This window comes from Lethenteron reissneri, chromosome 69 (assembly GCF_015708825.2).
Source record: "Lethenteron reissneri isolate LAM-NWPU_2019-01 chromosome 69, ASM1570882v1, whole genome shotgun sequence".
Classification (NCBI taxonomy): Eukaryota; Metazoa; Chordata; class Hyperoartia; order Petromyzontiformes; family Petromyzontidae; genus Lethenteron; species Lethenteron reissneri.
In genome coordinates this window covers 9158842-9170878 of record NC_083847.1, presented here as the reverse complement: position 1 = coordinate 9170878, position 12037 = coordinate 9158842, and the positions used below count along the sequence as shown (strand labels likewise).

At 49.9% G+C, this 12037-nt stretch overlaps 1 pseudogene; it reads left to right on the top strand.

The window, feature by feature from the left end:
* The first annotated feature begins 1496 nt into the window (after positions 1-1496).
* Positions 1497-11677, top strand: LOC133360701 (zona pellucida sperm-binding protein 3-like; annotated as a pseudogene).
* Positions 11678-12037: the final 360 nt, after the last annotated feature.

Below are 12037 nucleotides of genomic sequence, written 5' to 3'. Positions count from 1 at the left end.
CAGTATGAACCTCATACCAGGGATCGTCAACCTGCAGCTTCGAAGCCACAGGTTGAAACATGGCTCTTGATATTTTGGTTGTAGACCCCTGCATTAGACTCTTGAAATTGTAGTGGAAAGTTGCCAAGGTAGAGCCTGATAAATGCAAATTATCAACGCGAGTGTACAAGTTCGTTGTTACTGCAATGGAAAGGAACAAGGCCATGATGATTTTGCCACGCGAGTGTTACGTGTAGTCGTGTGCTGTCCAAGTTGTACAACTCACTATTTACAGTTTCAAGAGCCGTACCAATCAGTCAAAAGCCGTATTTTTCGAAAGGGTTATTATTGTAAAAAGAAACGTGCAAGGGAGTTAATGTCCCTCCCTGAACGCCCCCTTTTCCATGCGCTGGAGGATTATTAATTATCCCCATGCCGGCCCCGTACCCAGCAGCGATCACGTCGCGTCACGTGACTGCTGCAGCGCACAATACAGGCACCCCCACCTCGTCCAGGCAGCGCTCTTGTGGGCAACTCATTTCGCCGGTAACGGTTTTCCAGTTCACCGAGACGCCGCCCTTCTAGTCTTGCGCACGGCGGTGTCTGTACACACGAGGTGGTATTGAGCGAATGCGCGATGTGGTTTTGTGGCGGCAGCAGCGCCCCCTACCGCTCGGCTCCCCCAGCGTCCGCGGTCCCAGCGACTGGCGAAGCCTCGCGAGGACGGAGCCCAGGCAGAGGAAGCTGTTGGGAGCACGAGACACGTGATCGCCAAGACCAGAGGACGCAGGGAAAGAGGAGAGGCAAACACACCCCCCCCCCCCCAAAAAAAAATATTAAGTGGCCAGTAGCGATTTTAGAGAGCACCTATTCAAGGCCAGCACGGTGCACGATGGAGTTGGTGTGAACAGCGCCACGCAATGCCACCTTTGGAACCCTTACCACCCACAAATGGTGTAAGCGAGACATTTCAGGACCGCATTTCCACATTTTATCTCAATGCATGGCAGTTACCCAGAGCGATATGGATACGCTCGCTCTTACAAACGTACACATGACTTCATTATCCAGAGATGTTGAGTAACATCCCTGAACACCCCTCAGCACGCTCCTCCGCCTCCTCACCTGGTCAGGAGCAGTAGAAAAACTCGCAGGGTCGCCATCGTAAAAAATCGGCTGCGTCGCCTCCTTTAGGCAACGGCTCCCTTTTATATGGAGAGCCCTCAGCGATCCCGATCCAGATTGGATCAGATTCACCCACGCATTGTCTCATCAGCGAGATTGTATCAGAGCAGATCCACTCACTGATTGTCTCATCAGTAGAGGTTTGCTTGAGCTCGGCATACGTGCATGGATTGGAGCAGCACCGCAATCACGCGGCACGTACGCAGGAGGAGTTAATTGGCTCATTACTGAAACTGAATGAGGCCGGGCGCAGATAAAAGCCCCGAGTCGGGACAGTAGCTGCGTTGGCTCTGCTGGTGCCGTGCTAAGTCTCGGTTTTTGTTGTCCTTGCGATGGAGACCACGAGGGCTTTGTTTGCGGTCTTGGGGTTGTTATGTCTTGCCTCTGGTGAGTGCAGTTTGGTCGAAAGATGCCTTTATAAACTTGTAGTTTTGTTGTTCAATGCAACTACCGTGTTGACTGATGTGAACGCCATAATATACCCGCACTAACCATGGGTTTGGTAGTGTGGCGTGGTGGTTAATTAACTGTTCTATATACCTGAACACTAATTTGCGTCCCGGTAATGTTAACATCGGCGACAAGTGTGTAGACCTGGGCTTTGCCTAAAACCGGCCCGTTCTGATCTGTATGGTCAAACTGACGACCGCAATGTGCGAGACTTGATCCAGTAGTGGATTGCCAAAACTTATTCTTAACCTGTCGTAACGCGTGTATACATTTATTGAGGTGCTACTGGGGAATTCGAACCCTAGTATTAGTAGCTCCGTGTGCATGATTGTGACTCGCGTATCACAGACTTTTTATGGCTTCACTGACCACCTGTGTCACTTTGGGTAACTCGCGTTTCGTCCCGTGCGGCACCGCCAGCTGCAGTGGCCACATCCGCCACGGTGAGTGTGGTGTGTGACGAGGCGACGCTCACGCTGACCGTGGCAGGGACCTGTTCGGCACGGGTCACCTGGCCCAGGCGAGTGATCTGTCCCTGGGAGTGCCAACCTGCCCCGTCACTAGGAGCGACGCCCTTGCTGGGACGGTGACGTTCCTCTACGCACTAGAAAGCTGTGCAGCAGCCTCCAGGTAACTGGGCTACTAATGCTGCTGTAACATAATCTGCGCAATCCAACTGCTTTATTTTTTCGCCGAGTTTAGATGCTGAACTAAAATTCAGCATTCGAGCCAAACTTCTTCATTAACAGCGGGGTGTATCACTTTGAAGTCTCCTTAGTATTTGTAGATCGGTTATTGCATTATTATGCTGAGGTTTGTTCTGGATGACCAGTCGTGCATTAGAGCGTTTTTATTCTTCCATAATAGATCGGGAATCTGCATCTGCCATGGTTTGTGTGGGTGTGGTTTTATGGTGGACATGAGCTAGGTGAATGATTTAAACCATGGAACTGCTGCATTGGGTCTTCCACCAAGGTGTTTGAGCATGTTTTTTTACCTCTACTAGTATTGCAATAGGTAAAAAAACCCCCCACGTCTTCCCCTCTCCTTAGATGAGTGCAGAGCTGCTGTCTTACGAGAACTACCTCTACTACCCGCCCCATGTCCAACACGGGCATTATCCGCACAAACTACGTCGCCGTGCCCGGTCGTTTGCCGCTATCCCAGGCGAGTTCACCAGCAGTCTCTTGTTGACATTTTCTTAATTTTGAAGTCAGCTAAACTGCTTGCAATTCTACCATTGTCTTTACAAACTACGTTGCCGTTTCGTGTGCTTTAGCTTTGCGAGGCCTGAATTGCAATAAAGCCAAATAACAGCGAGTTAATCCACCGATGAAAGGTCTCCCTGTGCTGTCTGTCGTGGGGGTTTTTGGTGCCAACTTTACTGATGGGTTCACATCAAGCTCCTGTATGGCGTGGCCCTGCCTCAAACATCCTGCCTTGCAAGTGTCCACGCCTGAAGTGGTGCATGCCGTGCATACTGTGGACCCCGGTCCCCTTAATATACTCCATTGCATAGCATTCATTGCACCAAGTCTCTTATTTGGTCCTCGTCGGATATAAGTCTTGCACGTTGCGATGTTAAATATACTCTGAAAATATGGTATGTATATCTTCGCTTGTCTACTCGTTGTAAGATGATGTTAACAGCATTGCAATTAGTGCTGTTGAGCATCGCCCACCTCTGCTCGTTTGTCGAGAATGTGTGCCTGATCTCCTCACTGCAGGAAGGGGAACGTGTCCAGCAATGCCATCAAACCCACATGGATTCCCTTCAGCAGCGCCAAGGTTATGCAGCAGCAGCTGAGCTTCACGCTGAGGCTCATGACCGGTCAGTGGTGATGTGAGGACGTTGATTGCCTATTATGCACATGGCTACTACCAGGATGGCAGTTTAGACTATAAACCCTTCAAGATGTTTTCTTGGTATTGAAAAATAGGCCAGATATATGCCCGAGGTCCCTAAACTATATCCGAGTTTTAAGACTAGGTTTTCCCCTGTTTGGCAACAGGTGTTAAGATGTTAAAACACAAACTGATTCCTTTTTTTACAAGGAATCATGTCTGTATTAACCACAATCCTTGGTCAGAATGCAAACAAAGACTCTGATAACATGTATTGTCTTTGAAACTGGTCCACACCAGACGGCTTTCTTTCGAGTTTTTTTGCATTCCGACCACAAATATTGTGCTTAATGCACAATATTCCTTGCAAAAGGTTTCGGTTTGGTGTTTTAACATCTTAACACCTGTTGCCAGAAAAAAGATAAACCAATTCTCATATTTTGGTACTGGCGAAAGAGGTCCCATGATTTATCTGGGATTCTTCCACAAGCAGTGGTGAGCATAGCCAGGAAAGTGCTTGCTTTTAGTCTGCACTCGGCCTTGGCAATAGTGTTTTTTGAAGTTGTCTAATTGGTTTCTGTTTTATGAAGACGACTGGAGTGTGGCGCGACCTTCCACTGTATACCAGCTGGGCCAGACTCTGCATGTCGAGGCGAGCGTGCAGACACTGAACCACGTTCCACTCCGGATCTTCGTGGTCAGCTGCTTTGCAACCCCGGTCCTGGACAGGAACTCTCCACTCAGCTACCAAATAATTCTAACTCTGGGTGAGATTTCCCTCTCCTAATCCCACCTGATGAATGTGTATGCTCCTTGTGAAGGTGGCATTCCACTGCTTGCGTATATAACATCCTGACGTTGAAATGCCGCTGAATCTTGCTCTGTGTATAGTTAATGCTTTTTATCACGTGGTGTCTGTCGGTACACTACTGATGAGAGATGTGGTCAATGTGCGTTATTGGTGACTGCTTTGGTTTGCGGGTGGGAGGAGCCCCTTAAGAGGTGGGCTCGGTGCAGTATTATACTTCTGCTGGCCTGCCCTATTTAAAGCCACGTGTCATACGTCTACGGTGTCTGTGCAGGTGTCTCACCTGCACAGACCTTACTTCTGGCTTGCTGCTCCGGCAAAGTGACAACGTCCTTCGCTTCTTCATAGATTTGTTGTATGTGTTGGGATTATGAAATTTTGATAAAAATAATAAAAATTAATAATTTTCCGAAAAATGCGCAAATCGCATTAATTATGTTAATGTGTGTATTAACATGCATAAATTATGATAATCGCAGTAATTTATGCGGATGCTTGCGATTATGTTAATGTGAGCAGTTGTGATAATTAAGCTCAGCTTCGTTTATCCAGTGTTATATCAATCAGGATAACACGATTATCATCGATTAAACGTTTACCGATTATCCTAGTGTGTGTTATGATATTTTAGGTCTCCATTTTCACATCTCATCGCAGGTAACAGCTCTTATGAATAAGATAGTTTTGCATGGACTTGGAAAGAAGCACTCGAACAGTTGGTGTTAAGCAATTTTATTCTAACAAGCATGTGACATTCTATCATGCAAAAGCAGGTATACGTCAATAATTCATGGACAAGATTATGCAGTAACGAAAATGAATGACTAAAACATTTCTTATTCATGTAACTCGACGGCAGCAACTGCTTTGCACGATCAGTTGATATTGAACGCACCACCTCGAAATGGCAACCCTTTTTGAAACACAAAGATAACTTTTTGAAAGTCTTATTCGTGTGCGTTGGTGTGGGAGGATACAAACAGCGGCTAGTTTTCTCTGGGTGGGGCGTGGCCGCATCGAGTCGTGCTGCTCCCTCGCTCGGCGTGTCGCTCGGCTTGTGCGCTCTCTCTCTCTACTGCTAGATGACGAGTTGGCACGATGCTGTCCTTGAAGATGCTCGGTCGCTCGTGGCGCTGGGTGGCGCTCGCGCTCTCTTGGTGGCAGCCCCAGGCTTCTCCACTGCTCGATTGATTGTTGAGTCGGCACGATGCTCGCCGTCGCTCTGGACGTCTTGTGTGTTCACGCTGGTCGTTGGTCGGTGTGCCCTCAGGCACACGGCGCATTCGATGGCGCTGTCCTCTCCCTCACAGCCGTTTGACCAGGCTTTCTCCACTGCTTCGCGCGCTCTGCTTTGCTCGTTTGGTCGACGCTTGGCGATCTCCGCCCTTTTACAGGTTGATTGCTTGTCGTCACTCGTCACTCTCTCTGCTCCGTGCTTCCCTTGTTCGTGCAGCTGCCAGCTTCACTCGCACTTAACTTCGTTCTGCGAGAAGCGACACCTGCTATCGGCATCGGTATTTCGTTTCCTCACGACGCTCCGCCAGCCGGCGCATGGCTGAAACCCAGCCCCGACCCAGGTTGAACTCAGACTTCTGCGACTCGAACGACCCCTCGTTCCATCTCTCCTCGAGGCACGATTTGCCCCAGCTCTCTTGCGAGCCCTGTCGCAACGCTGCGTCGCAAGCCGAGTTGCGAGACTGAGCACGGCTTGACCCAGACTGCTCTCAGGCTGCCACTTTAACGATGTCTCGTCGTCCCATCTCTTCTCGAGGCACGACTGCCACAGCTCCCTTGCGTGCCCCGTCGCAACGCTGAGCTCGACTCGGACTGACTGTGTGCTGTGCCTAACTCAAAACGTGACTCCCCTCTCCTCTCTCCGCGTCTCTTGCGAGAGAAAACAAACAAAACAGATGTCTTTGGAATGTCAGGCACCGATTCCCCCCTGTGACCTTTTTGCTCCCTCCTTGCTTGCCCTGCGTGGGTCATTCTGAGGTCAGACACCGCTGGAAGACAAAGGTGGTCGAGGAGATGTATGCGATACATTTGTGGTCCTGTGTGTTACATTTATTCTTGAGTTATATTTTAATGTCCTGAGGTTAAGTGCAACTAAGTTTCCACTTATGCTTCCTTAACTGTTGGAATTCGTAATTATTATTTTTTTGGTCAGGTAGATAGAAACATACAATACAAAAATAATATATACGGTGAATACGAGGAATACAAGGGAATTACTAATAAAAAGCCCCTATTGTTTGTTGGTTCATTCTTTCTGTTAAGTTTCTACTTTTCGGTTAGGAAAACGTTAAGAAAACGCGAGTGGCAACCGTTATTTACTCTGCACCTTTATCTGTACCTCTCCAGATGTCTTGGGAGGTTAGTACGTACATCTTTTTGTCCATCTGGATGTCTATGACCTCTTTGTGACCGACTTCTTACCAGTTTAATGGCCGTTTCACAGATTCCTGGTGTGCTTGCAGTGGGTTGTTTTCATTATTTAATTTACAAAAAAGTGTATATATATATATATAAAAATAAATTCCTTAATTATTCTTAATATTAACGGAAAACAGGGCATAGATACAACAGATTCCTTCCGCTTCCTTACGACGTTGACCAACAATGGCGATCAGGTGATCTACTGTCATGCAGGCCTCGCCAGAAACCATCTTTAGCCACTTGGTAGGCAGTGTGGTTGAGTAAGAACCCATCTTCCTCTTCTCGGTCCAGGTTTTCGTCTTCTGCCAGCTGAAGGTTGCAGATGTTGCTACATCTCCAACGGCTGTCAATAAAGCTTGCACCTACAGCCCCTCGGCTGCATACAGGTTGGTCTGCTTCCTTGCATTGCCCAGCAATTTGTTTTTTCAGTGTCTTCCATCCAATAGCTCAATCCATGCCTTGCATGCATGTGTGCTTGACCAAGATCCCCCGAGACCTGACTTCGGTTTCTCGCTGCAACTGGTATTACAACATTTCCTGTGTAGTTCCACGTGACTACTCTTGTTCAGATGTATTCAGGTGGTTATTGGTCATAGCCTGCACTTGTCTTGAGTGTAGCAGACAGCATACGACGTCCGTAATTCTTTACGGACGTCGTGTTCTGCAGATGTAGATGCCACTGATTCGTCATGTTCTGTAGATGTCACTGGTTGTTAAGTTATGCAGATGTAGAGTTCAAGTCTCACTCGTGGCTAAATTCAGGAGCATCAACTGAGCCGCGCCTTCGTAGATTTTTCTCAAGCTGTTCACCAGGGCTGGTGTGTGTAACACAACATTGGAAGTGGTGCTGGTCACATACTTCCCCTTGATACTACAAATACTTTCAGTACGTTTTCTATAAGGCTCTGACTCGGCAAGGTATTGTGGACTTTGTCGTAGCGGCACACGCACACCCATCTAGTTTGTGTGTCGTCATGTTTTGTGGAATTGCCCTGCCGATTCTGCTGCTGCTTCTCCTGCTGCTGCTGGTTTTTTAGGAGATTTACCGCCGCAAGGTGCGCTTTGATGTGCTCCTTACACTGTATTCTATCTTTTTTTCTTTTCCCTAGTAATGATGCTGATGGGGGCACCCGGATTCCGAATGCTTTCAAATCGATACGTTTTTTTCTCTTATTTTTTTTAGGTTCCCCCCTTTGTTTGCAGTAGTCGCAGCATGCGCTGCTGCACGTGCTATTGTATCCTGCGGCAGAACACAACAGCAATAATCAGAATGATCAAAGATCCATTCAATCTTTTGGGTCCAGGCCAAGTCATCAGGTGGGACCGTCACAGCCAGATTTGCTCATCAAGTGAGGGAGGGATTCAAGGTGTAAGCTCTTAAGTACCAGTTAAGCCCCTCCCCCCTCCCCCTTATCAGAATGTGGTAGCCAATGAATGGAACGTATCGGGAGGGGGGGCGGGGCTAACAGAGGGACGGGGTACTCGTTGTCGTGGTCAACGACGTGTTTGTGCGCAAGTCACTGTGGATGTACATAATGGAAAAGGAACGGCTGCTTGCGTTGTAGCCGAAACGTCGTGAAAATAATTAAATATTTTATTTTTATTATTTTATTATTTCCCTTCTAAGTGACTTTACCAAAAGAACCAAGAAGATGAATCCCTGCAGTCACGAAAGCTTTAACTCGAAATGTAATAGTTTTATCCTGATTGATACAACTCTGGATAACGAAGCTAAGCCTAATTATCATAACTGAACAGATTAACATAATCGCAAGCATTCGCATGAATTAATATGATTATCTCCGTGATTATTAAAATGTATGCATTAGCATAATTTCCGCGAATGACGCTTTTAAATTTTATTAATTATTATTATTTTTATCAATTTCATAACCCGACATACACAACAGGGTCTCCGCCGATGTCAAGTGAACGTGTCCGCAATAAAGTTCTATCTCAAGACAAGTGTGGTGCCAAGTCGTCATTACAACTGGCATTACCTCTTCTGTGACCTCCACAGTCTCCCTGCGCACACACACAGGACACAAAAGACAAATTATTCCCACCGAAAACGAACATCCGTGGAGGGATGCAGGCAAAGCCGATGAGTCCGATGCCTTCTATGACCTCCTGTCACAGGTGCTGGCTAAAGTGGCCACTCGGGACAGAGTCATCTTGTTGGGTGACTTCAATGCCCGAGTTGGTCATGATGCTGGCACCTGGTCTGGAGTGATTGTGTAACGGGTTCCGGAGACACTTGTAGATATAACTTCTTTATTACAATACAACACTCCAACAGTCCTGATACTCTGTTACAGCCTAGGTACACAGCCTAGCTACACAGCCTAGATACTCTAGATACTCTACTCTGGCGACGCTCGCCCTCACAAGGTCGTAGAGTCGCGAGTTCCAGAGTCCCAGCGCTGGCTCTCACAGCATCCCAGGGTCTTCAGATGGCTGGTCGTGGGTCTTGGGTCTTGAGTTACAACTGGGCCCCGATCGTCCAGGGAGCTCTCCTTTTATGCCTGGTCCGACGAGGGGTGGGGCCGTGTGCGCCACCAGACATCCCACAGAGCACACACAGCCCCCCCCCCCCCCCCCCCCTGGCGGCGCCAAAAAGGCTTAAGCGCCTGGGAACCCAACGCCTGGCGCCCAAAGGCTTAAAAGCGTCTGGACCCCCTGGGAACCCAGTGCCTGGTGCCCAGAGGCTTACGCGTCTGGACCCACCTGGGAACCCAGAGCCTACAGCAGCCCCTCCCTTCTTATGTCACTACATTACCCCCCTCTACGTAGCCTCCAGCCGACCCGGCTGTCAAAAAAAAATACAATTGTACAAGAAATTATTTGTTAACCATCAGAATGAGTGTGTGACAATCAAGAAAAAAAAATGAGAAGAAAGCACCTCTCCCCCTCCTGTGGTCACCGATGCAGAACAACACTGTATAAACACATGCAGGATGAACGCATGCCCCAATCGCCCACTATACATGATGCCAAGGTGAGTGGCGTCGCGTTGGGACGAGAGTTCGTGGGCGGGGGTCATGAAAATCGTTTGAGTTTTGAGCGAGTCCGAGTGGCAGGTCCATCGGTCGCGACGGAGGCAGGAGGGGACCGACGACCCGCTGTTGCGCTTGTGTCCTGGGTCGCTGATCCCGCGGGCAAGCTTGTTCCCGCTTGGCCGGCCGTGGCGGATTTCATTCCCAAGCCACCTGAGGGCGGGACAGCGGGACCTGCCCGAGAGTTATAAGCAGCATCATCGCGGCGTGGCTCGTCAGACATGTCGCGCTCTCGGCCCCAGAGAAGTGAAGGAGGTGTGTAGGGTTGAATGTAAGGTTTTAGACGTGACGGGTGCACGAACCAACGTCGCTTGCCATGCTGGATCCTGACACACTGCAGGCGGCGAACGCGAATAATAACAACCGGGCCTCTCCAAGGCTTAAGCAGTTTTGAGGAAGTAGCCAATGGTACCTGCGGGCAGTGGAGCCAGGCGCGGTCCCCTTCCACCCAAACGTGGCGGGATGTGCGGAGATTCCGCAACCGCTCGTTGGCAAGCTGACGGGCTTCTGAGTTATTTTGAGCAGCCTCCCGGGCATCCATGAGACGACGCACATTAGCACGGATGTGGTCGGCAATCTTAGCCTTAGGTGCGGGCTGTTTAATGTGCAATTGTACGTCGATTGGGGGGCAAACCTCCCTACCATACATAAGATAGAATGGCGAGTACCCCGTGGCAGCATGGGGCGCCATTCTATAGGCGGCCAAGACACCAGGTATGTGGAGATCCCAATCAGTCTGTGACTCAGACACCTGGTGGCTTAGCATGGAGGTAAGTGTCCTATGTAATCGCTCGACCATACCGTCAGTCTGGGGGTGATATGGCGAGGTGCGAATTTTGTGTGTCCCTAGCAGGTTGCACACATCTCGCAACAGCGTGGAAGAGAAATTTTTCCCTTGGTCGGTCAGCAGGCGTTCGGGAGCACCCTTGTCCAGGACATAGCCCTGGAAAAAGGCCTCCGTAATGGCTGCTGCAGACTGGTTGGGGAGTGGCCAGGCCATGGCCCATCGGGTAAAATATTCGACCCCAACCAAAAGGTACTTACTACCCCGAGGAGTAGCGGGAAACGGACCCAAAATATCCAATGCGACGATCTCATTGACCCGGGAAACTTTAATGGATTGGAGCGGCGGGCAGGACGGCCTAGCAGGTGGTTTCCGCCATGCACATTCTGTGCAACCTTGCACAAGGTCAGCCACATCGTTTGCCATGCCCGGCCAGAAAAATTCCAATTGGATTTTAGCTAGTGTTTTCTGAACACCCAAGTGCAAGAGGCGACTGTGGGTTTCCCAAACAAGTCGCCCCCGCAGGGAGGTGGGCACCACCAATGTGTGGGATTGGGACCCCCCATCCCAATGCATGAGGACGCCTTCCCGGATGACATATGATACGGGGCCCCCCTGCCCCCTGTGACCCTTGGCATCCCTAGCGCGGCGTCTCAATTTGAGGAGGGAGACGTCTTCCATCTGAAGACGTCCCCAGTCGTCCAACCCGAGGCCCAGCAATGCGTCCTGCGGAACTTGCGTGGAGGGAGCCCCGTGGTCCCCGACCCCATCCCCGGCCGCGGCCGCAAGGGATGGGGGCGGTACCCCGTCAGGCTGCCTACAACGCCCCGCACCCAAAAAACAAGCACAGCGCCCATTGTTCGGCAGTCGCGACAACCCGTCGGCGTTCCCGTGTTGAATCCGGTAAATGACAGTGAACACAAAGTCCTGGAGGATCTCGAGCCAACGCGAGAGCTGTCCAGATGGTTGGTCCACTCGCAAGGCGTATTGTAGCCCGCGTGGTCGGAGCGTACTGTGAAATGCCTGCCATACACGTATGGCCTGTACTGCTTTATGAAAAAAACGATAGTAAGCAATTCGCGGCGCGTCACGCAGTAACGTTGCTCCGCGGGCGACAGCACCCTGCTGCCATAGGCGACGACGCGCTCCACTCCATTGACAATTTGCGACAGCACCCCTCCAATTCCGGTGTTGCTGGCGTCTGTATCCAGAATGAACGGAGTGGTAAAATCTGGATAAGACAGGGTAGGAGCATCGACCAGTGCTTTTCGGACGGCATTGAAAGATGCCTGTTCTAACTCTCCCCAGCGGAATTTGACCCCTTTGGCCGTTAATGCATGGAGGGGCTACGCGATGGATGCGAATCCCGCAACAAATCGTCGATAATATGAGGCGAAGCCGATAAAACTACGCACCTCCCCAACAGAGGTAGGAGTTGGCCATGAGCGCACGCAATTTGTCTTTTCGGGGTCCGTGGCAATTCCCGAGCGGCTG